This window comes from Lissotriton helveticus, chromosome 3_1 (assembly GCF_964261635.1).
Source record: "Lissotriton helveticus chromosome 3_1, aLisHel1.1, whole genome shotgun sequence".
Classification (NCBI taxonomy): Eukaryota; Metazoa; Chordata; class Amphibia; order Caudata; family Salamandridae; genus Lissotriton; species Lissotriton helveticus.
Window position 1 is genome coordinate 2,035,949,147 of NC_136061.1, and position 26,307 is coordinate 2,035,975,453.

Consider the following 26,307-nt stretch of genomic DNA (forward strand, 5'->3'; position numbering starts at 1 on the left):
TTGAAGATTCTTGCCATCTCACACTTTGTGAGAACCCTATAGTCATCTGTAGTCATTCCGTTACTAGAGAGCATGCTCTACTACACATGCCCCACCAAAAAACATAGCGTCTTTCCCAGCGCATGCACGCATCAGCACCCGTCCGCTCATGCGCAAACACAGATTCACAGCGCCTGCCAGCGCGCATGCATGCGCAGCTCTCTGGACGCCCGGGGAAGTCTTTCTACCCTTGCTCCCCCACACAGGTGATAATCGTTAAACTCATTAACGGGATTAAAAAACCGCACAGAGACTCCACGCTCAGTTCACCGGAGTGTGAACACGACGCCACAGGTACACGGCAGGCTCTGATCAGAAAGGCTGTGAGTATGACGATCTCCATACAGCAACTCTGGGTAAGCGCTTTTCCTTCCCTACAGGTCTCCTAACCCCAGTGGCCAACCTTTTCTCCCTACAGGGTCATTCCCTTGCCGCTTCACTCCTGGAAATTGCAAAACACACAGTTGATGGACAGAATGTAGAACAATGTCATACATTCACCCCAGTACAAGGATCTGGGCCTAAATCCATCGTTTTTTTGCACTCCACAACACCCTGGGTTAGACACCGGCTATATGCAAATCAGCTCTGACCCTGTGCCTCATGGGAACAGTCCAGTCCGAAATACCAAGCCATGTCTTTCCCAGACCGGAATCAAGCATCCAAGGACCGGTTTCTGGCTATCAGCCTGGATAGCTTGACTCCAGTGGTGTGGAGAGCCTGGGACTCACGTCTGAGCATACCCAGCCCACTCGGGGTGAAAATTGCAAAAAACACAGTTGATGGACAGAATGTATAACAATGTCATACATTCACCCCAGTACAAGGATCTGGGCCTAAATCCATCGTTTTTTTGCACTCCACACCACCCTGGGTTAGACACTGGCTATATGGAAATCAGCTCTGACCCTGTGCCTCATGGGAACAGTCCAGTCCGAACTACCAAGCCATGTCTTTCCCAGACCGGAATCAAGCATCCAAGGACCGGTTTCTGGCTATCAGCCTTCATCAGCCTGGATAGCTTGACTCCAGTGGTGTTGAGAGCCTGGGACTCACGTCTGAGCATACCCAGCCCACTCGGGATGAAAATTGCAAAACACACAGTTGATGGACAGAATGTAGAACAATGTCATACATTCACCCCAGTACAAGGATCTGGGCCTAAATCCATCGTTTTTTTGCACTCCACACCACCCTGGGTTAGACACTGGCTATATGCAAATCAGCTCTGACCCTGTGCCTCATGGGAACAGTCCAGTCCGAACTACCAAGCCATGTCTTTCCCAGACCGGAATCAAGCATCCAAGGACCTGTTTCTGGCTATCAGCCTTCATCAGCCTGGATAGCTTGACTCCAGTGGTGTGGAGAGCCTGGGACTCACGTCTGAGCATACCCAGCCCACTCGGGGTATTGTGTGACACCGGTGTTTTAGCAACACCACGCCTAATTAGAATGCGATTTTCACCCTAACAGTACCACCAGTACCGTTACACTTAAGCCGACTATAGTCTACCCACCCTGCACTTTAGTCTCGGCAATCATCCATGTGTATGACTTTGTAGCTACATGCTAAGTGACTCTCTTTTACCTATATGTTTTGTCTATGTCCTGTATGTTGTATGTTCAGGTATGCATGAGAAGGGAATCCCCCTCTCACACCTAGAAAAACACCTTAGCGAGTGTAACACATAGTCTGTATTACACCAACCCACTTTTTAACCTGCACCAGCACTAATTTTAAAAAAGGTCCTGAGGAAAGCCAGATTAATCTTAAGGCACTGGCTGAAACATGTCGACCAACAAACGGATGTAGGAGGTCGTAACTCACCACCTTAACATCCTATAGCCTTAATTTTAACCGCTGGCAGCGGCCCAGTCATTGAAGTTTAATTTACCCTCGGGTACTGGGACCCTTGCCAAGCCGTTCTAAGTGTCAAACCACTTACACCCCACACTGCACTCTCAGTAACATACCAGCTCTGCTGTAATCAGGCGTCGAAGCACACCCGGGACACATTAGGTGTCACTGGGTGGGCCTGATGATGAAGCATGCCACCAACTAGGTTGGTGGGTGAGGGCTTCATGAACACACCAACCACGTGTCCACTGACAAAACTAGTCAAGAGTCCAAACCATAATAGTCATATTGAGCTAGTCCTCTTTGTTGATACATATAAACCCACGGGGACACGGGCTAGCTTTCTAGTCCCCTCTCTCTCTCTTGATACGTCTATAATTGTGTAGCATATCATTATGTGGCACAGAGTGGTATTGTGTGGAGTGTATGTTGCATTCAGTAGAGTGTAATTATGTGGTTTGTAATACCACTCAGTGACACATAATTGCACGCCACATAATTACACTCTACTGAATGCAACATAGACTCCACACTATACCACTCAGTGCCACAAAATTACATGCTACATAATTACACTGCACTCAATGCAACATAAACTCCAAATAATACCACTCCGTGCCACATCATTTCACGCCACATAATTACACTCTACTGAATACAACATACACTCCCCATAATACCACTCCGCACAACATAATTAGACGCCACATAATTACACTCAGCACCATATAATTACGCACCACATACTTACACTCTACTCAATGCAACATAAATACACTTCACATAATACCACACAGTGCCACATAATTATATGCTACATAATTACACTGCACGCAATGCAACATACTCTCCAAATAATACCACTCAGTGCCACATAAGTACATGCCACAGAAAAACACTCTACTGAATGCAACATACACTCCACACAAAACCACTCAGTGCGACATAACTATATGTTACATAATTACACCGCACTCAATGCAACATACACTCCAAATAATTTCACTCAGTGCCACATAATTACACTCTACTGAATACAACATACTCTCCCTATAATACCACCAATCAACATAAATACAATCCACACCATGACAATTTCACTCAACACCACAGTTCCAGGCCACACAATCCAACTCCACACATTTCCAATACACACCACATAATTACACACCAAACAACATATTTCAACTCCACAATCCACAACGTACCTCCAATCCACACCATATACTGTCACCACCTGAGCACCAAACATCATTCACCACCACCATTTTGTATCAGGGCACCACCTAAGCATCACGTCAGTCTGCCCTTGGAATCAGGCATCTGCTGATTCTCCCCTAGTGTCCATCCGCTGCTCTTGTTCTTTAATTAAATGACTGTTTTTCAACCTCCACTCCCCCGTTATTTATGTCCCGCTCCCCCATAACCAAAAAATTATAACAAACCAGCATGGGAACAGGTAGGAAGAAGTTGCCAGCAGTGCAAGTACAAAAAAACTAGAAGACATTTTTTATGTTAAGATCTTTTTCTAATCAGGTTTTTCAGTTATATATAATGTCCTCTTTGTTTGTATAAAGGTAACAAAAATGCTTAACACTTTTTATTATAACTTTTCAATATAATGCATAGCAGCCACAATGCTCTACAACATTGCCAAAAGTTCTGGCTAAACACATAAGGTCCCAAAGGCGAGACCTAATGGCTATGCCAATGCTTGTTATTATAGCGATGGACTCATTAGTGCGGCATCTTCAGGAACGGCAGCTCCAGAGAGGAATAGGGTTTCATTAGGGTCCCCTCCTTGCATCCTTATATGCGGACAATATCCTTTTATTCGTTCGGGAACTGCCTTAAATCTCTCTCTGATTATGCGGGAGGTGGTGCAGTTTGGTGTTTTTTCTGGGCTGGTCATCAATTGGAACAAATCTGAAATATTCCCCCTAAAGGACGCTACCACACCATTCACGCTGGATTTCCCACTGCGCTGGTGTGAGAACCCCCCCAGATATCTCTGTGTAACTCTACACCGCACAGCCTTGGAAGTTGTCCGACTTAATTATGGACTGGCCATAGACCGTCTCTCTGGACATATAGACCGCTGGATAACACTCCCATTGTTGGTGGCCGGCCGCATTGCAATTATTAAGATGGTTGTCTTACCCAGCTTTTTATATCTGTTCTTAAACATCCCACCCACAGTCATCCCTCCGGGGGATGCTGGCGCAGCTAATCTGGGCAGGGGGTCATGCGCGGATGGGCTGGCAGACGCTCACTTAGCCCTTCAAAAGAGGAGGGTTTGGAGTACCTGACTTTTAATTGTAGTATTTGGTGGCACAGGCGCATTATGCCTACTTTTGGTACCATTCGGATGTGCAATTACAATTCTTGAAACCCGAATGCACTCAGACCAGTCCCAACCCCCTTTCTACTATCCTCCGACTTGAACTTAGATGTACTACGGCTGAGATTCACACAATGCAAACCACAAGTTGGGCTTGGGGACACCTACGTAGGTACCGAAATGCGGGCCATCTGTATTCCCCACCTTTGCCGATTCTGAATAATCCTTGGATATCCCCTTCGACTGAAACCCTGACGCTGCGTGCACTCACTCGTTGTCACCTACAAACCATAAGAGGTATGTTTAGAGACAAACACTTGCGTACAGTGATGGGCTTGACAAACGATTGGGATATAACTGTGTTAGACTACTTCTTAGTGCACACAACACAAATGTCACTAGTTACTCTACTGGGCCCTAAAACAGAGGAAACTCTCGAATTCCTCCAGCTCACTACAATCATCACCACATCAGACAGCACACACCTGGTTTCCATAATGTACCGTCAATCGCAGACACTTGATTGGTGGTGGGGCGCGCGCGGCCTGGGAATGAGTCCTGGTGCAGCCCATGACAGACAAGATGTGGGCCTATTTCTGTGAGCAGACGTGTCTGCTGTCTAATAACCATAAGCATAAACCTTTACATTTTAAGTCCTTGCATAGAATTTATGTCACCCCTGTGATGCTTTCTAAAATGGACCGCGCAAGGCAGGATAGCTGTCAAAGGTGTGAGATTGAACATGATGATTTCATGCACTTGCCATGGAATAACCCCACTGTTCTGGCATTCTGGAAGGCAGCATTCGGACACTTGGAGCTAATGGTCGAGACCGAGCTCTCTCATACACCCTTATTGGCATTGCTGGGGTACGTACTCCCTTTGAGTCCTGGGATCAGATGTTTTACCACAATTGCATTACTATTAGCCAAGAGACAGGTCTCCCTAAACTGGGGTGGAACGGAATCGCCGTTGGTGGGGTTCTGGCTGAGGGATTTAATATATTGTGATATCACTAGCGATGTGTATGCATCTTTGTTGCCTTTCACTTTTGGCAACCACTCCGTTCTTATTTATTACTTCATCCTGAGCTCACTGACTGAAATCTCACTCCTGGTAACATAATTGTTGGGTTGGCCGGCTGGTCTACGGATCAGGTTTATCAAAAATATCATTACTGTATGAGCCTGTATTGTTGTTTTGATGTTGATATTTATGAAATCTCTGTCTTTTATGTATGACATTTCTCTGTCAACGATTAGTCCACATGCATTGCATTGTTGTGCAGTGAATTGTTGTAGATCCTTTTGAAAATTGCAATTAAAACAGGTTAAAAAAACAAAAAAAACTGTGCAACCGTAGGGGAAGTGTCGGACTTTGATGGGGTAAAAGTTACTATACCCACTCCAATTTGGGGAAAGCATTGAAGTTTGGAGGGGTGAAAACCACTATTTTCACTCCATACAACAGAACAGTAGGGAGAGTGTTTAACTTTGGAAGGGCTAAAACTTCTTTCACACAGGGTAACAGTAGGGAAAGCTTGCATTTTGGAGGGGTACAATGTACTATTCCCACACCTGTCTGTGCATACACAGTAGAGAAATAGTTGGATTTCTAATTAGAGTTATTTACTATTCTCAATCCAAATAGTGCAAAAATACGGAAATCATTGGATTCAGGAGTGGTATAATATACTATTCCCACACCAAATAGCGTAACACTAGGGAAAAATGTTGTATTTGGAGGGGTGAAATTTACTATTTCCGTTCCAATCTGTTCAACAATAGGGAAAGCATTGGATTTCAGAGGGTTGAGATTTACTATTCCCATTCCAGTCTCTGCAACAGTAGGCAAGCGTTGAATTTCGGATGGGTGAAATTTATTATTTCCATTCCTAACAGTGCAACAGTAGGGAAAGTGTTGAAGTGCGAAGAGTTTAATTTTACCATTCTTACTACAGTCCAAGCAAGAGTAGGGAAAGTACTTCACTTCAAACACATTACATATATGAGTAAGCGTATGAATGTAGGAAACATATTATACTCTTAATAAAACACAAAACTAACATAGAAATATATCTATATATGTATGAACATTAAACTAAAAACAATTAATCCATCACATATATACTATCAAAAAATCAATTCTCAATTAAAAAATTATTGTTATTTAATTATTATTTATCTTCCCACCATGTGCCCCTGAAAACATGGCAGTACGCCCCTAAGATATAACTAAAAATCGAACTACTCCACAACTCACATATTTAAAAAAAAAAAAAATTAACATTAATTAATTGTTAATTATTACTAAATTAACTTATCACCGTAGACCCCTACAAACCTAGCATCCCACACCTAAAAGAAAATGAAAATAAATAAGTATTCTTCAATTTACATATTTAAAATTCAAGTAAAGAAATCATTTACAAATTATAACTAATAGTTAATTATTACTAGGGCTCCCGGTTTTATGGTATTTATTTTTTTGCCATTTCCGTCTGTATTTATCCATATTTATTTTTTAGGCGTTTTTTCTGTATTTATCCACATTTATTTTGCCACAAGCAAAAGCCGACGCTACAACTAGTAATTTTCCACATTTATTTAAATTGGCAATGGAAGGTGTTTGAGGCTTCCAAATTTAAAGTCTATATTTTTTTGTATGCATCAATAAACAGTACATTGGTATATGGAGAGCGCTCTTCAATCACAGAGATCAGTTGGAGAATGGGGTGGTAAGGCTGAAGATCATGATTTCATTGGTGTGTTTCAGCCGGGCTGAGGCAGCTTCCCGGGCACACACACAGCCACACCTCAGTACTTCACTGGTCTTTAAAAGACCATTTGCCCGTTAATGAGGCTTTGTTGTTTTTTCACCACCTCTTAGAGCCCCTGTTCTCCATTCTACCTACTGTTGGAAGAATTAGCCCCCCCCCCCACCCCCAAAAACAATTTGGCTCTAGTTGCGCCACTATGCTGTTATTGTCTAATTTGATGTATACCGAACAGCTTAGAAACCAATGAAGAAGTTCGCTTTTGCTAAAACTGAACACCCCTCATGTATAAAAGATTAACCCTGGGCGAAGCACTACGCTACGCTCGCGGAGTTTGCGAAGTTTTTGCAACTTCGCACTACGCGAGCTGCACGTAGCACAGTGCGAACATGCGTAGTGCAGCGTAGCGTAGTGCAGCGGTCATTTTTTGCTTGTTCGCGGTCCTGAACGTCATGTTCGCGACCGCGAGCAAGCAAAATGACATTCCGGCGAGATTCTCAACGCGGGGAGGTCAGGTTTCTCATTGTGAGTGGTTGCGCATGCTCGCGACCGCTCTCAATGAGAAACTACCTGTTCGCGTTGAGAAAGCTGCCGCTCGAGTAATAATCTACTCGAGCAGCAGAAAACTACAGCTCGCACTTTGCAAGATGCCATTTTCAATGCTTGCACAGTGCCGGATGCTTGTCCGCACTGTGCAATCATTGAAAATGCATCTTGCACAGTGCGAACATGCTACTACGCAGCTCGCGTAGTGCTACCTGAAGTTTGCGTAGTGCGAAGTGCACTTCGCGTAGCTTCGCGTAGCGCTACTTCGCGAACTACGCTCACCCTTATAAAAGATGTGCTTCCACTTTTTCAGTCATTATGCCTCCTTTCCTTGCCAGGTTTAGGCGTCCAAGCCATGGTAATCGAAACGTAATGCCCTTCAGCTTGTGAAAGTTACTACTGCGGTTACTGTGGTTGCACAAACATTCATGGCATGTAAATAATCTAATTTAATATGCACTCTTGGTGGATGAACAATTATGCGCTGCAACTACACACAACCGTTACCTCATGCACCATCCCTGGCTTGGGCACACAAGCTGGGTAACAACACCCTTCCAACAAACATGCCCCAAAAACACATGTGCAATTGCACAAACTCCGCCAGTGTTTCTACACGGAGCTGTAAAGTTATACATCAAGGGACCTGTAAAGAGCCGAGGGAGCAACGAAACTGGCAACTTAAAACACACCAATTTCGAAGTGAAAAGAAAGTCGCCGCCGCCGCCCCCCCCCCACACACACACATGAGGAAGGAGGACAGAGGATCGGATTTCGGACTCTGGTGCTGCCAATTTAAACCGGAGGGGGAGGAGCCCAAGGCTGCAGCGGGACAGACTGTGTGAGGAGTGGCTTTCTCGGGTTAGTGTCCAGGCTTCTAGCTCTCTGCTGTTTATAGGGACAATGTGAAGTCGCCATTCATCTGTCCCCTGAGGGCACATACACAGGGGAAGGTACCTTTCTAGTTGAAATGGGCGAGGGCTGGCAGGGAGCTTACTTAAGAGGCAGAGCCCTGGAGATGGTTAATTCCGAAGGGCCAGGGCAGCAACAAATGCTGACTGTGGCAACACGGTGGCACGGTGCTGGTCGTAGTGCAGGCAAAAGGAGGAAGTAGCGGAGCAAATGTTCTGAGAGAAGGGCCAGAGGTGTTCACATGCCCACTCAGTGAGCTTAAATCTGACCAGGATTGGTTCAGGGGCACGGGAGTACGTCACCTAAAGACTCTGATTGGAAGGATTAGAAAGAATCTCCCCTACATCAGAAAGAGAGACGTAGCGAGATAACTGATTTCGAGCACAGCAGCGCAGCAACATTTACTAGTATTTTGCAGTTTTTACATATAAATACAGACAAAGGAAAAATTGTTTTCCGTCTATATTTATATGTAAAAATCCGTTTAAACGGAAAACCGGGAGCCCTAATTTTTACTTAAGAAACTTAATTTCCTATACTCCTACAAACCTAGCACCCTGCAACTAAACCATAAGTAAAATTAATCAGTATTTGAATATTTTATCGAATTAAAAATGAATTGAATAATTAACAATAAATTAGAAATTCTTAATTAAGTATTACTTAATTAACTTTCCACCCTATACCCTTACAAACCTAACATCCCACAAAAACATATACCTATCTATATTAAGTATATGACATAATTATTATCAAAGATATAATTAAGTAAAATATTTAAATAATTATTAGTTAATTATTAACAATTTTGGTTCCTACCCTATCCACCTACAACCCCAAAACCCACTATGACACTATAAATTACTATTAAACATGAATTTAAAAAAAAACCAAATCACTGCTAAACAAAAAAATATATTTGAGAAACAATGAATAACATTTATATATATATAAAACTAACACATAAAATTAATATATCACCTGAAGCACATTAAAATACATAATGATATTTTCAACCGTTAGTTTTTAAAACCATATTACTTATCTCAAAAAAAGACATTCTTGTCAACGATATTTGTGCGTTACGATATTCAATTTAGGGTATTTCTATCTCCTGATATTTTTTACTCAAGATTTTGTCCTAGCTCCATTGAGTGTGGGCATTGACTGTGATTCAGTAAAGGAGAAGCCCTCAGCTGGGCCATGCTGCCCCTCTCATTCCACAATAATGGCAATACATAGCATATCGCTCTGTGGATCTGCACTTAGGGTAGGAGGTCAGCTAAGGCAGCCCACTTATCTGTAAGAGTCACTTTTTAGCCAAATTCTGCTTTGCCCTCTCATGACCCGAAGTAGTCTATTATAGCCTTATATCCTACTGCTGAGGGCCATACTGTTTGTTGAAGACCCTGAACCCAAGTTATAGCCCAAGCTGCAGAGGGGGGCCTATAACGGGTAAGAGGTCCTGTAAAAACCAATATAGCCGAGGCAGAAGGGCTTTAAGGCTATTAGAACATTCCACCTACTGATGTTAGAATGTTCTAAATTCAAATGTATGAAACATGAAGACAAAACATTAGAATGTTGGTACTCTGTGCTTATAGCAGCCATTATAAGTCCAGAGGTACACCATTGTTTTCAATGAAGCGCTCAACATTTCAATGTTCTAATTCTTGATTATAGCACTTTTATTACTTAATGTAGCAACAAAATTGTCCTTCAGAGAAACACAATGTGTATGTGTAAAGCAGGAAGGACTGTTGAGTAAAGTACACATTTTCCATGGCTTTTTCTGAGTGCCAGTAGGGAAGGAGGAGCTTTTAAGTGATGGGGGTTGGTTCAACTAAGAAACAAAGAACTTGTCTTCTGACCAATCCTGAGGTGGAGGTAGATCTTAATGTTGAGGCAAAGGGTGCATTTCTGGCCACACATTTTGTAGGTAAACGTAGGAGTTTGAAGCTCATTCTGATGACAACAGGCATCCAGTGAATGTTATTAGACCAGCAATCTGTCTTCTGACAGTATTGTGGACACTCTGGATGTCGTTCAATTCATATTTGAGCAATCTTTTGGGACAACATTTGTAAAAATTCATTTTCCAGTTGACCCGCGGACAGGGACGTCGCTTGGGCAGTAAGATTGAGGGGTGTATATTTCAGATTTTCCAATAATCAAGCTGGTTAAAATATAGTATATCAGAAACAGGGTGTGAGAGGGGTTTAGGGAACAGTGAAGGAGAGGAGTTTGGACTATTACGGGTACTTCAAACTCAATATGTTGTAAAATGACCGATTTTAAGACCAGTGAAACAGAGACAAGTGTGAGTGTTTTTGACTGTGTGAGTATGTAAAAATCCCAAGTGAAATCAAACATCTCACTATACCCGACTTAAAGCACATGTACACAACTGTTTACTATAAAATACATTTATTAGGGAGGTGTAACATCCCCCAAACAAAACCTTTACAAATTTAGAGAATGCTATGGTTTGTGTGAAAGGTGAGGAGGAGTAGGTACATAGAGAAACATCAATAAGACCACGAATCAACACTTCCTTTTTTAGAGCTATAACGCCCTAGAATTCCCTAAAGACGTCTCACAGACTGAAAAGCACGAAGTAGATCTGAGTGTCGTCTGCACAGGAGTGGAGCAAGAGGATTTCCACAGATCAGTCCTGTGAGGGTCAGCATGAAAATGGGAGAGACAACCTTGAGAACACTACAAGACACCATCATAGGGATAAATAGGCATATTCACAAATGATGTTTTCTAATGCAGAAGGAAAGAATTGAATCCCTCAAGGAAAGTGGATGAATCTCTAGCTGCCACAGCCACGTACTCTAGAATAAGTTTACTCCACTTCTGATTGCTTTTAGAGTATAAATGAGATCTATTGAACAGACTCACCTTCCTCTTCCCTAAGATTTCAGTGTAGAAATACAAGACATTTTGGCCTAATAATGTTAGTTAACCTGTGTTTGCCCTGAGATTGTCCTGAAAGATTGATATGTAGCAATGCAGCACCTCAAATCAGCCTGGATTATTGTTAACACTGCATCTGAGTTTTGCTGGTTGTCTGTATTGATGGAAAGGTAGCAACATGACCATATGGCTAGGAAAGCATGAGTACGTGACCACTTACGTAAATAGTCAATTGTTTATACTTAGTTTGGAGTGTGTCTTTGGAAGATGGCTAAGGGAGTTTGTGCCTTAGTTGGATTTCTTTTTCATTAGCAATGCATTTAGCATGTTTTGTAGAATAATGGTGCACTGCAAGACATCCTAGCTCCATAGATAATATCAAGCAAACGTTAATGGTACAGTCGCTAATAGGTAATGTCTTACATACATTTATTGTCTGATTGAGTTGGCATTCAGTGAAGATTGGAGTTCAGACCTGTAAAGGTTCATATCATTGAGCCGTTTTTATAATGCATCTTGATGTCAGATGTCAAGATCTGGAGCATGTTCAAGACATGAACTCCAAAAGTCCCAGCTAAACTCCTAAACACTGGGGAGAGCGAAGCTATTGGCAGCAGTGGATGTGTCCACAGTGTTGACCCGGATCCTTTGACGTCTTTTCCAGCAAAGCGATGAACATGGTATGGCAAATGTACCCTGAACTTACAAACAAGTAAGCACAGTATAACTAAAGAGATTTTCTATGGTGCCATTAGACATACGTTTAAACCAACAGTGGGCTAGTGGGAATTCTACATGGGTGAAGTGACAGGAAGCCCCATGCAAAATCAAACCCTAATCAAATCATCAGTCAGTTAAAGTACTCCTGAGATCTTTACGTCTAGCAAGGTGTATTCTAGCTGAAACTGCAATGTGGTAAAGTGAACCTATTAGGAATCTCACACCAGTATGCTGGCATGAATTTTATATTTTTATAGTTCAAACCTAGCCGAAAGACAGCATAGTGCTATGCACGAACAAAGACAAGCGTAAATTCAATGCTGCTGAAAATTAGGAAAGTGTTGAAGACTCACCTCTTTAAAGTACACTACATCACAATGCATTAACCGTCCATAACCTAGCTTGCTCTCCAATTACTCGATGAATTTACACTCGTGCATAGCACTCTGCTGCCTTTTGGCTAGGTTTGAGCTATAAAAATATCATATTCATGCATGCATACTTCTGTGAGATTACTAGTAAATTCACTTCGGAGCTTGCAGTTTCTGAAATCAAATGATTCTTTTATGAATAAAATGTGCTTTTTAATAGGTATTAAGATGATTTAAGATGGAAGAAATCCATTTACTGGCAAGGTCGAAAGATGGATTTTAATCCAGGACAGTTTAACTTGAACCCAGTGCAAGGTTTTACACTTTTTTCAAGGGCCATCTCAAAGGGAAAAAGCACTGGAAAAGCTATAGGTCTGCTTTTAATGATTCAACACAGAAACATAGGGATTCATGAATGCAGTTTACTTGTGCTACAGCCACAAATAATGTATACCACATAAAAGCCAGCTCTAATTACCTTACCAATGCTGGGTAAAATGGCAACACTGAATGCATTCTGTATAGAATGCATATAGGAGATCAAGAATTGATTGTGCTAAACAGCATGATGAGTCGGTGTACTTTTTCAGGTGTAAAATATTCTCTTTTTTTTTCTTTTTCTTTTTTAGTTCAAGAGAGTTTATTAATCATAATAAAAGGTATCAATACAAATTACAATAAGATAGTTATGAGGAAAAATAGAACATGGGAAGGGGGAATGAAGGGGGGGAACATATATAAGGAAAATCAGTATGCAATACGACGATGAAGAATACACAATGAACTCATTCTATGTGTCGGGAAAAGTAATAAAAAGGATATATACATTAAACATAAACAACAGATGCAAATAAGGTTATGCAGGTAAGTATGTTAAAAGAAAAAAAGGAATAGAATGAAAAAAGGGCATCAAGGGGGTTTGGATACCTCTTGCTGGGCAGGTTGTGGACGAAAGGAACGAGTTGTACTATTATCTAAATACATCGTAACAGGAAGCCACAAATCTGCACGTTTAGCTGCCAATTGGGCAGGAAATACAAAAGCAGTATCAAGCCTATGATTATGACAAACATTTTACCACCATGCTTGGAAAGTAATAGTTGAGGAAGACTTCCAATTAATAGTAATTTGTTGGAATGCGACTGCTAAAAATAAATCAACAATACGAACAGAACAATCAGTCACATCCCAGCAAGGTGAAAGACTTCCCAAGAAGACATGGGTGGGGGAAAAAGGAATACAGGTATGAAAAATAACATTAATTTGTGCCCAAACCTGCAACCAAAAAGCATGTACATTTTTGCAAACAAATAACATATGAAATAGATTAGCACTGGGTAAAGAGCAGGACCAACATGAATCTGGTGTGGTAGGAAACTGCTTATGAAGAGTAGTGGGTGTGTGAAGGAGTCTGTTGTAAATGAAAAATATAGATTGCGTCAAGGATGCCGCCCTAGAAGTTTTACGAATTTTTATCCAAATCTTGTCCCAAAGAGATATTGGCCATGACGTAGAAAAAACACTTTCCCAGCGTTCCTCCACCTTGGACTTAGGTCTGGGGAGTGTATACATATGAAGGTGTTTGTAAATAGCAGAAGCTTTAGGAGTAGTTTGTAGAATAGAATGAAGTTGAAGGGTAGGGTTAGGCGGAACGGGGGATGAGGTCGCCTGCAAGAGCTTCGTATAAACCTCCATAACTGCCGTTTTGAGAAGAGGATATTTGCAAGCAAATGAGGAAGGTAATTCAAAAGTGGAACTTAAGGCAGAAAAAGGCAAGAATACAGAGTAAGAGAAGAGCTGTGATATCCAGAGTAGTCCCTTGGACCTCCAAGATTTCCAGTAAAAGGGTTTACCTCGAATTAGAAGGTGTTTATTATGCCAGATGGGGGAGGAAAGAAAATCAGCAACATTCACAGGGGGAGGAGGATTAGAGGATAGGAGAAGCTTGACATTGTGCCTATGAATGAGAGTAGGAATCAAGGAGGGCTTGCGAGAGAAAGAGAGATATTCAGCAAAAGAGAAAGGGGAAAGAAAAAGATGCTCAATCTTAGTCCATAAAGGGCAAGGGGAATCAGGGTCCTGTAGCCAAAAGGAAGCTTGACGTAATAAAAAGGCTTTATGGTATGCTGGGAAGTCAGGAAAGTTAACACCTCCTTCAGAGGCTAGACGTATGAGCCTAGCAAGGGACATCCTTGGTTTTTTGTTGTGCCATAAAAAGGAGGATAAAATTTAATTGATTTTCTTTAAGAACTTTGCTGGAATGGAGACCGGGATATTGGAGAGTGTGTACAAAACAATGGGGGATAACATCATCTTGATAGTATCTAAGCGACCCCACCAAGATAAATAAAGAGGGTGCCACCGGGCTGTGAGGTCAGATAATTTCTGAGTGCACTTAGTGAGGCATAAAGAAATAGTGTCAGGGATGGAAGGGGTGACATGCAAACCCAAATATTTAATGTGGGAGGGGCTCCAAGTCAAATTAGAGGCACTGAAATCAGGCTTAAAAGTGAATTTAGTTAGGGGAAGGATCTCGCATTTATCATTATTAAGTTTGTAACCGGAAATTAATGAATACTGCCGAACTTCCTCCAGGAAAGCAGGAATGGAAACAGTTGGATTTGTGATGAAGAGCAAAATATCATCCGCGTAAGCGAAAGCTGTAAATGTCAGGGTTTTGGCGTAGTTTGGACAGAAAAGGTTCTAAGGCGAGGTTAAAAAGAAAAGGGGAAAGAGGGCAACCTTGTCGAACTACTCTACCCAGAGCAAAGTAGGGGGATACCTGACCATTGGCATAAACTGCAGCTCTAGGGTGAGAATAAAGTAATGAAATTAAAGAGATAAAGTGAGGGCCAAACCCGAACCAACCAAGAGTATGAAAGAGATAAGGCCATTCAACCCTATCAAAAGCCTTCTCGGCGTCTAGGGCAATTGCTGCAAGGGAATGTTGAAGGTGGGAAGATTTTGATAAAATATTGAATAAAAGCCTGGTATTATCAGTAATGTAACGACCTTTAACAAAGCCAGCTTTTTCCTCACCTAAGAGGTCAGGGAGTAGATGGTCTAATCTTAATGCCAATGATTTCGCGAAAATTTTATAATCAATATTAACAAGAGATATGGGTCTATAGTTTTTACAATATTGCACATCTCTTCCTGTTTTAGGTATTAAACAAATGTGTGCATCTGAAAAGGTTCCTGAAGAGGCACCTGAATTAGCAAAGGAGTGAAGAAGGGAATATAACTTTGGAATCAGTATTTGGAGAAATGAAGGTAAAATTCAACAGTAAAACCGTCTGGGCCAGGAGCTTTGTTGAGTTTAAGACGCTGAAGTGCAGTTAGCAGTTATTTCTGTGAAATGTCAGTCTCCAAAGACGAAAGATCAAGAGGAAAATGTGCTGGTTTTTGAATAGTTGAGAAGAAATGTGTAAGAGAGTGGAGAGAAGGTTGGGTGTCAGAGGTGTATAAGGTCTCATAGAAGCGGGAAAATGTATCAAGAATATCAGCATCTTTGTGTTGCAGATGTACATTAATATCATAAACAGATTCAATAGTCATTTTATTATGCTTAACCTTCAGATAGTTAGCAAGAATTTTCCCCGCTTTATTTCTTCCCCCATAAAATTTGGCACTTGACTAAAGTAAATATAAGAAGGCATCTTCAGTAGACTTTTCATTAAACTTGAGTTTGGTAGCGACCAGGTTAGTCAAACTATCTTTGGAGTGTGAAGTATAATAGGCGTGTTCCAATCGTTTAATGTCAAGAAGGAGGTTTTTAGTGGAGCGGCGAGAAATTCTGCGCTTCTTAGCAACATAGTTGATAATGAAGTCGCGTGCAGCTGCTTTGAAAGTATCCCAGACAGTGTGCTTAGAAATGGGCGGAATGTCATTCAGCAGAAAAATTTGTCAAAGAATGCGGTGAAAGAAGTGGAAAATTTGGGATCTAAAAGGAGGGAATTGTTAAAATGCCATCTTCTGGGCCCATCAAGTTTAGGGAGTACATCAAGACTAACCATAACAGGGGCATGATCCGAAAGCAAAATCGGACCAATATCCGCCGAGTGAAGTGTTTGAGCAAGATTATGGGAGACAAAAATGTAGTCAATCCGTGACTGTGAACGATGGTACGGTGAGTAAAAAGTATACTCCTGCAACGTTGGGTTACAAAGTCGCCAGAAGTCAACAAGCTTATGCTGGGAAATAGCCTGGGTAAAAAGTTTGTGTGATTTAGTAGGGATGTAGGTGGCATCAGATTTCCTATATACAAATGGATCCAAAGGTTGGTTGCAGTCCCCTGCGAGGATGAAATTATCATCCATGAATTGGGTAATGCGGGGGAAAAATTCTGCCCAAAAAAGGGGTTCACCATTAGTCGGACCATAAACATTAGGGAGAGAGATTGGAACACCTCTAAGCGATAGTTTGACATGTGCCCATCTGCCATTGGTATCAGATTCTTGGGAGATAATTGTAAAAGGGAGTGACCTACGACATAAAATTGCAACACCATTGCGTTTACCATCCCCTTGCGAGTAAAAGACTTCACCCACCCAACCTCTTTTAAGCTTAGCAGAATCTGTGTCAGAAAGGTGAGTTTCTTGAAGAAACGCAATGTCAACATTTAATTTGGCTAGATGTGATAAAATGCATTGACGCTTAATTGGGGAATTAATACCCTTAACATTCCATGAAGTTATATTCAATGACATAACATGTACAGTAAAATAATGAGTTCATAGTAACTACAAAAGTATTGTGTAAAAGACAGGGTATAAAATATAACGCATGTCAAAGTCAGATAAAAATTCATGCGAAAGGAAAGGGAAAAGGGAGGTAAAGATAGAGTGGAGATTAAGAAAGAAAAAGGAGAGATAAAATAAGTGAAATAAAAAAGGCATAATAGAAACAAAAATATAAAGAATACACCGTGGGGAGAAATGGAATAACAGCGTGTGACTAGAAATGTGAGAAGTAGCAAAAAGCTCAAGAAAAAAAGTGAGAATAAAGAGAAAGTTTGGAGTGAATTACAGCATTGAAAAGAAGAAGTTATAAACTCCACACGAACAGGGGAGGTAAGACAGAAAGGGAAGGATAATGAAAGAAGGGAATAAAAGAACAAATAGGAATGAGGGGGAAACATACCTCTACAGAAGGAGAATACAAAAATGAAGCCAAAGGGGGGGAAGCCGCCGAGGCAAGGCAACAGCATCGTGCGCGGCAAAGCAGAAAGTCTGGGAGACATCTTCAACCAGGGAAGGAAACCTGTGGAAGCAAAATGGGCAAATACAAACAATTACACATGGGGAACATAAAAGAGAGAAATAATTAACAACAATATGAGAAAGAGAGGATGATCAACAAGGGAACAAACGTGGAAGAAAGGCAAACATGTTCAAAACAAGAACATCAACAGAGCAAGATTCATCAAAGGAGCGAATCATCCAGGATGAGATGAGGAAGGCCCAGAAGAGTCCATAGCAGTAGTTTTGTGTGCATTAATGAAACTTTGTAGTCGCACTGGGTCTTCGTAGGTAGTCGTCTTATTATTATAGGTGACCTTGAACAAGCAGGGATGATACAAACCATATCTGGCACCCATGGAGCGAAGGACATCCCTCATGCCCAAGAAAGCCTTCCATCGATTAGCAGTCGCTTTAGCATAATCTTGAGCAAAGAACAAAGGAGAACCAGACCATGTCAGTTTTGGTGAAGCCTTAGCTGCCATAAGGACTTTCAGGAGATCAGTGTATTCCAAAAAATAAAGGATAACTCCTCTTGGGCGCTGCGACATAGAAGCAGACGTCGGCAAACGACCCAATCGATGAGCCCTTTGGATGTTGAGAGACGTCCCTTCTGGTAGATGGAGCAATTTTGGGAGGAAGGAGCTGAAGAAAGCGATTGAGTCTGAACCCTCAAGACCCTCCACTAGGCTGTAAATGCGTAGGGTATTTCGTCTGTTTCTGTTTTCCAATTCCTCCACCTGCCTCTGGAGGGCGCCGACTTGTGAAGTTAAGTGAGAAACTGTGGTACGAGTTTCCTGGAATGAAGCAACAGACTGCTCGACTGAAGAGACTCTGGTTTCAATTTGTGACCAATTGTCCGTAAGAGTCTGAAGCTTAACATTAGTTTCCTCCATAAAAGGACGCAAAGTCCCAATTTCCTCCAAAAAAGGGCGGAAGGATCTTATTTCTTCCAACAAAAGTTCCATGGAAACAAGTGTAGAGGATTTGAGAGGTGAGGGAGGGTCTTTTTTTAGTCTCTTGGTGGTAACTTTCCCTGATGCCGACTGAGGAGGATCCATGACAGTGTCGGAGCTTGATGAAGTGAGAGAGTCTTCTAGTCTGGAAAACTCCGAGAACAATTTAGAATTTTTCACGAAGGCCACCTTTGTTTTGGTTTTAGAAGGTAAACGGGACATGGATTTCAATCGTCCCATAAAAGTTATATAAAAATAGTTCAGTCAACGGAATGTGGACTACCTTTATAATAGGTTTGAAGTCAAGTAAAGCAGATAGAAGAGAGCATGAGATAAAAACAGTTGAAAAAAGCGCTCCTGAAGACAAGAAGCTGTGCAGCAGGTCACAATTGGAAATTCAGTGCATCATCTGTGACATCATGGACAACAATGCAAATTGATAGGCATATAGAAGGTAAACACCATGGGGTGTATGGCCATGGAATAAATTGGTGCTAGCAACGCCAAGAGGCCATAGAATTAATAGGAGCGATGTATATTATGTGGTGAATAGCGCCATGAAAAAAATTGCTTAAACTTGTCAGCATAGTCCAAGTAGGGAGTCAGAAAGATATGCGCATATTTGATAAAGGGAGCAGCCTTGAAAATATGGTGAATCATCCCAGGCTCAAGACTGTGAAACCAGGCTTATAGTAAAAGTCCGAAAATAAAGAGAAAGGGAAGCAGACACTCCATTTAGTAGCAGCTGCGCAGGTAACGAGGTGATTAAAAGGCGGGTATCACAACCAAAGCCAACTAACTGTATAACGAAATCCAGATAGTAAATCACCTGGACGTCTGAAAATGGAAAGCTAGCAAGCTGTGGGAGCGCTGGGGAGACGATAACACCACCAACTTCAGCAATGCCACATCACCATATCTTCGGTAAGAGGAAAATATGAAGAGAGTCACTCAAAATGGCCGTTGGTAAATGCAAGCTGTGGAGGTCGGGCTGGTTGAGCGGCAGAAACAGGGCGAGGAGATAGTGCACAGCCCAATGTTAATATTTGAAAGGTGCTGGCAAAGTAAAGAGTTTGTGTGCCATTGAGGGTGAGAAGAAGGAATGGCGCACCCTAAAACGGAGTCAAAGCACTGAGAAAAGCGTTGTCACAAAATGGCGGCTGCAGCATACCTGAAGCGGCGATAAATTACAAATGCGGAATTGAAGTCGTCAGGGAATTATTCCGGGCCAGAAATAGCCGCACCAGCCTCCAGGGATGTTCCGCCATATGGAAAGGCTATCCAACAGGAAAAGAGTGGTATTATATGCAGCGAAGCTCCCAAGCCTCTGCAGAGCCTCACGTCAGTGCCGCCATTGCCGTCGAGCGCCAAGCCACGCCCCCAGGTTTAAAATATTCTCAATGCCTTCCAACGCGACCGCCGTTTCAGGAAGAAGAAATGAATTGTCAAATAATCAATAGCCTGAGGTAAGCCTGCAAACCTGCTCTGGGTGGATACAAATCCCACTCTGTGTATTTTAAAGAATTGGTAACAATATGTCATACTGACAGCTCCACTGTCAAGCGAGACCTAAAAGTGGGTGTCATTAACTGCCACTCTAGTGTAGGGGAATGAGAAGACTGCACGAGCCCAGACTGTGTGTCTATTCTATGTTGAATCCTTTCGCTATCTCTTTGAAGCATTAAAGCTAGTCATGGCTAGCAAGTAAAGATGTGCACAATCTACTTGCATTTTACAACAGCCATACATAAGGGCCAGATCACTAACTTTATTCACCCCGGCCTCTTGATACTGTTGACTATCAGGTGTTGGTGGTGGTTGTTATTGGTAGACTCCTAGTCGACACATAGAATACGTTTTGTATTGAAATATAAACCACAGATACATTGTGCTACCAAATTCTCGTGGTCAAAATATTGAGGATAAAAATATTGAGCTGGTAAGTGCATACAGGTCTGTGTAGAATTGCTATTTTTAACTCCACATCTTGTAGATCTATATTGTCAGGTACATATATCTGAAGGTTAGTAAAGTAAATGTCTACTTACCTATAATGCTGGTACTTACCGTGCTGATGTTATGGACTGCAATATATTGTCCACAATATTCTGGAGTCTATATTAAGGTGGATTGCCATTGAATAAACTCAAAGAAATGACCACCACATCTTGTAAGCTTGATAAATCATAATTATATATTGAGGTGGGTAGACATATAGATAATCTATCCTTTAATTAATATTTTGATTTCGAAAAATGCACATTAGGTGTACTTGTGTTTTGGCTAACATTACTATTGCACATATTCACATTTGCATACTATGCATGCCAGACACTCCATTGTCTTGGAGTCATAGGTGAATTTCTTGCACAAACATCTGATGTAGCAAACAAGTAGATGTAAAAAAAACACAAAATATATCATCAATGAATAGAAAATTGTAAAAGTTAAATTGTGTCAGAGGTTATTCAACAACAAAAAAACCTACATTATCAATCTATAAAGATGAAGCAGAACATCTGACCGGAATCTAAAGACAGAATCATTCCTTAATATCAGGTACAATCGATTCCCTACGTCTGCTAACATGCAATATATAACTTGCAACACCAAATTCAGAGGAATAATTTTACATGGACTTTCTGTGCCATTGTAGAGAATGGAAGCCGATGACAGACTGCAGACTCCATCCTGAATTAACAGAGGTTTGAACCAACAGTTGCATAATATCCCATGATGCAGACACGATTACACACCTTTCACTGCACCGGTGACCTGTGAAATACAAGTGCATTGCATTTAGACTTTGAGGGCATTTTAGCCATTCGTCGTGTGAGCTAAGTGACCTCTCAAATAACACATCATGGGCCAGATTTTTCATAGTATTGTGTTGCCCTTGCACCACTCATGATGTCGCAAGAGCAATTCAATGCTAAATCATATTTAGCACGCAACACAAGGCCCTCTTGCGTGGGCCTGCGTTTGCCAGGTAAATCTGGAGTAGCGCAAGGCAGCATAAGCGGCTGCCTTGTGTTACTTGGCCCAGGGAAGGCATTCCATGGGTAGAGCGTGGGTCTTCCCATGAATACTCCCATCGATTTGGTGCATTCACAGATCTACCAAGAATGGTGAATCTGGAAATGCTTCAAAATGCTATGCCTTACCAGGGGAGGTGGAAGAGGAAAAATATTTTCATTTTTTCCTTTTGTTTCCTCTTTCTGCAGCACATTGTGCAGGAAAGTGTCCCTGGGTGCAAGAGTGCCTGCGTTGGCACTAGGCAGCAGATTATGGGCTAGTGCAGGGAGAGAAGGGGAATACACCTTATAATGTAAATATGGCGCCCTCCTGCCCTCTCCCTTTAATGCAGCGCAGCAAGTTGTTTTGTCGCGTTGCATTAAAGATTGATAAATCTGGCTCTGAATGTTAATCGATTGGCCCATTCCTGTTCCAAGCTCAAAGCTCACACGTGAATACATACTGAAGAGTTCGGAGGAGTTCGCATTTTCGTTGGATAACCTCTTCTCCAGTCCCTGCATTGAGAAATGTCATCCAAACCGACATGAGAAGAGCAACGGACCAGCCAGTATAGCGATGTTGCACCTTCGGCAGATGTACTCAACCTACACCTTTTATATAAGGCGGTTTCACCAGAAAACCACTGCATCCACGTCTGATGGGCAACAATTCATAGGAATGTTGAAACGCGCAGGTTTCTCTCCTAAATGTTGCCGTTTTTAACTAAGGTGTCCTCTGTGAAGGAATGGACAGTAAAGGCACGAGTAGACTTCGTGGTCGCTTTTTGAACTAATACCGGTTCCAAGCAGTTAAGTAGTTTTATGCTGTGTCTGCCTCCATGTTTTCTTTGTTGCAGAGCTATCTTCTGAGAACTCGACCCGAAGGTATCGGAGTGCTTCGCATGAGCATCAGTTACATTACACAAGGACAAATTAATTTTTGGTAGGTACAGCGAGACTAACTGGTTTGCCCAGCATCGCACCATGTTGAGCCGACGCCGAGACTCCAACCTGGTTCTTCAGCTCCAAAGTCGGCAGCTCTGGCCGTTACGTCACATCCTTTCCCTGTCTGCTTTTTTATGCCACTGTGAGTTGAAATTTGTGGATGAACAGTAAAGGGGGGAATGAAAATACGGCACACCTGTCTGTCTGTCCTCTCTACTACCTATCGGTGCGGTTGACTATTTCCTGTCATCCAAGTATCACAGCCGCACACGCGACATTCATTAGGTGAGGCTGTTTCCCTGGCTGTATGCTACTCTGGGCTGGTCCACTTGGCCCACTAGTTCAGACGGTACAAAGAGCAAAGCAGCAATCCCACTGACGGCCCTGGGTGCCTCTCCAAGGACTGATGCATGTTAGGACCCTGGGAGAGAGCCAGGAATATGTTGCTACTGTTCTTTGAACAAATTAAAAAAATGCTTTCTTTTTTTTTTTAATACATTGGAAGTGTGGAAAATATGTTTAATTTATTTCCCTTTGGGGGCAAAAACATCCGAGCTCCGAGACAGGACCACCCTTCAGAGCACTGTCATGGGCTCCATTTCCCGCCAGCACCATGCTGTAAATGGAGGACACTGTAATCACTTAACACTGATAAAGGCGAGGGAGGTGCAAGTGTCTTACATGTTTAGTTTTTGTCACCAAAGATTGAATGTATCTCGACTATGGAGATGGGACGCAGCTCCTCCCTGCTATTTGGCAAAATCAAGATTGTGGTGGCCACTTTGGACCACAATTGTGGGAGCGGTGGAATAGGGATGGAAGATGAGGTGATAGGTTATAACCAGACTGAGGCAGGCACCGGTGAGGGGGTTGTGCGCCCATGGAGTTCTTGAGGATGGCTAAAAATGTGGCTGGGCAGAAGGACCAAGGAAACTTAAGTACCTGACGTTTGGTACTCTTCTTGTACCTCTCACTGAGTGCAAGCTGAGTGGTGGCTAAATGCCTTGGTTTCTCAATATCCTGTTGTTTGGTTAATTGCATCTGGTTCAGGAGATGGCTGGCTCTGTTACAGCAGGTGGAAGCAGTGGAATGAGGATGCTCCAAGGTACCCTATTTGACCCAAGTTCAAGAGTGTGGTAGCTGTATCTTCTTCTGCAAATCTCCAAATACTTTGGATGCCCAGAAGGTTTGTGCTGGGGCTGAAGTAGCATGGAATATGAGGCAATGGGGTATACCAAGACTGAGACAGGACCTGGGTAAGAAGCTGTGCACCCCTTGAGGAGAGGAACAGAGGTGAGTGGATCAGAGAGTTCTTGCACCTGACCTTGGTCTCTCGTCTGGTACCTCTCAGCCAGTGCCAGCTAAGTGATGATTGAATGCTTTGGATTATTAATAACCTGTTGTATGGGAAAGTGCATCTGCTCCAGGAGATGTCTGACTGCCAACATTGAATAAGTATGACAAAGGGAAGAAGAGCAAGACGGACATATTTAACACTCTTTCACCCTATCAGGGGCAGAGACAAAACATTTGTTGCTGGAGCACCTGTCCCAATGCTCACATGGGTAGTTATTGAGTAGTAGGACACGTTGCACTGCACTGAAGAGAAGGTACCATCAGTAGAGAGCAAGTTGAAAGCTCTAAGACTGGATGAGGGGGTTAAACCTTACTCAAGCACTAACACAATCCTGGTCATGGTGAAGTCACAAGCAAAACCCAAATTAACCTGTGCTCAACCCTCTGGTAGATTGGGACAGGGCAGTCAGGCTTAACTTAGAGGCAATGTGTAATGTTTTTGTGCTACACCCCAAACAGTAATAAAGTGAAAACACAAAACAAGAAAATTCCCACACCAATTTATACATTTTTTTTAAATTTTAGTAAATAAATCAAGACCAAAATGACAAAAACACAATCAGTCGAATTGGAGATAAACAACTTTAAAGATTTACTTGAAAATAGCACCAAAAAGCATCAAGTGCCAACTGTAGTTATCTGGTTGCTATAGATCAGGACACAGTATCAAGTTCAGGCCAACCGTAATGGAGTGTGTGCTAGGTACAGGGACCCACTTAGGTCCGATGAACTCAGTATCCTAATACTAGTTGCGAAGGGATGCGGGATCCCGCGTCGAGGATGAGTCACACAGCTGAGGCAATTTGAGGTCCGAGTAAGGTGTATCGTCATGCCACGGTGATTCTGATGGGTGGTGGCAGGCGAGGCGATGGCATGGAGGAGATGCATCAGTTCTGCTGGAACCATAGATGGGCTGGCAGAGCACCTTCAGGCCCATTTCCAAGGGTCCAGGACTGGAATGGCACCACTTGGGAGTGCAGGACTCATAGAATCTAGGTGCTAGGTTCAAGGTTGTTGGAAGCCTGTTACGCCCCTGAAGCTTCTGATCAGGAGGCCAGCCAACGAGCCTTTGGAGTGATTGTGGGGTCTTGGGTTAGAGATGCGGGTCCAGGCTTTCTCACCTAGGAAAAAAGGGCAGCAGTCCTTCAGAGTAGCAGTTCAGCAGAATGGCAGTTCTTTCAGCAGCACAGTAGTCCTTCTTCCTGGCAGAGTCCACAGGTCCAGAAGTGTACTGAAGAGCTGGGTCTAAGAGTCTGTTGGACCTGGCCTTCTTTTTGCAGGGTTATCCCCAAACTTTGTGCCTTTCTCCTGTATTTTTCTATCTTCGATTTTGCTGGTTAGGTCTCGCTCGAGACCTATTGCTGCTAAGATGCCTGTCAAGGGAGACAGCCGGTGCACGAGCTGCTCAGGGTTTGTGGACGCGCTTACGCAGGGCGGCCGTAGGCACACAGACAGACGCACACATGCACGCGCGCGCGCACAAACACACACACACACACACACACACAAACACACACAGACAGACACACACACGCCGCCGCCCCCCCCCTTACCCGCCGCCGCATGGAATGACCCACATCTTCTTCTCCTGCCTCGATCTTTGTTGTTTCTCCTGTTACTGCTTCCTCCTCTATATCTTGCTCTACCTTCTTCGCCGGCGGCAGTCCCAGGGCCGGTCCTAGGCATGGTCTGTATGGGCAGCTGCCCAGGGGGCCCCGCAGAATATGAGGAAAGTCAGGAAAATGGTCAGGCGATTTAGTCGATGTTTCTTAAGTAATTTTGCCCGGCGTTAAACGCCTCTAATACCATACGAAGTTTATCAAATAAAGAGGCAGGCGCTGGAGACAGGAAGACAGGAAACAAGTTTTATTCCGACGGAGCAGAACACATCAGATCGGACAACAAGGTATCGTCTCGAGGTGCTCTCTAGCAGCCTCTCTGAGGCCTGGCCTTTTATACACTGGTTTACGACATGTGACCGCTCTTTATTACAATAAAGACATTGTGAAGTAATGAAAAATGACATCCCCGGTACCCCCCAGTTCCGGCTCATTCCAACACGTGGCTACAGTAGAGGTCCTCACCCCCCATACAATAGGAGGGGGCTATCACGCAGCTGAGTGTTCCGCCAATTCCTTTGGAATGTGTGCGCCTGATCGAGTCTCAGGGGGTGGGGAGGTCATGATCAATAGTAGCTCCTTTGAAGAGGGGCGAGTGCATACAGTAGTGGGCAATAAACTGTATCCTCAGGCCAAGGGATGACCAGCGGTCCGTGCAGACAATCGGGCTCAGAGGAAGGGGTCATCAAAAG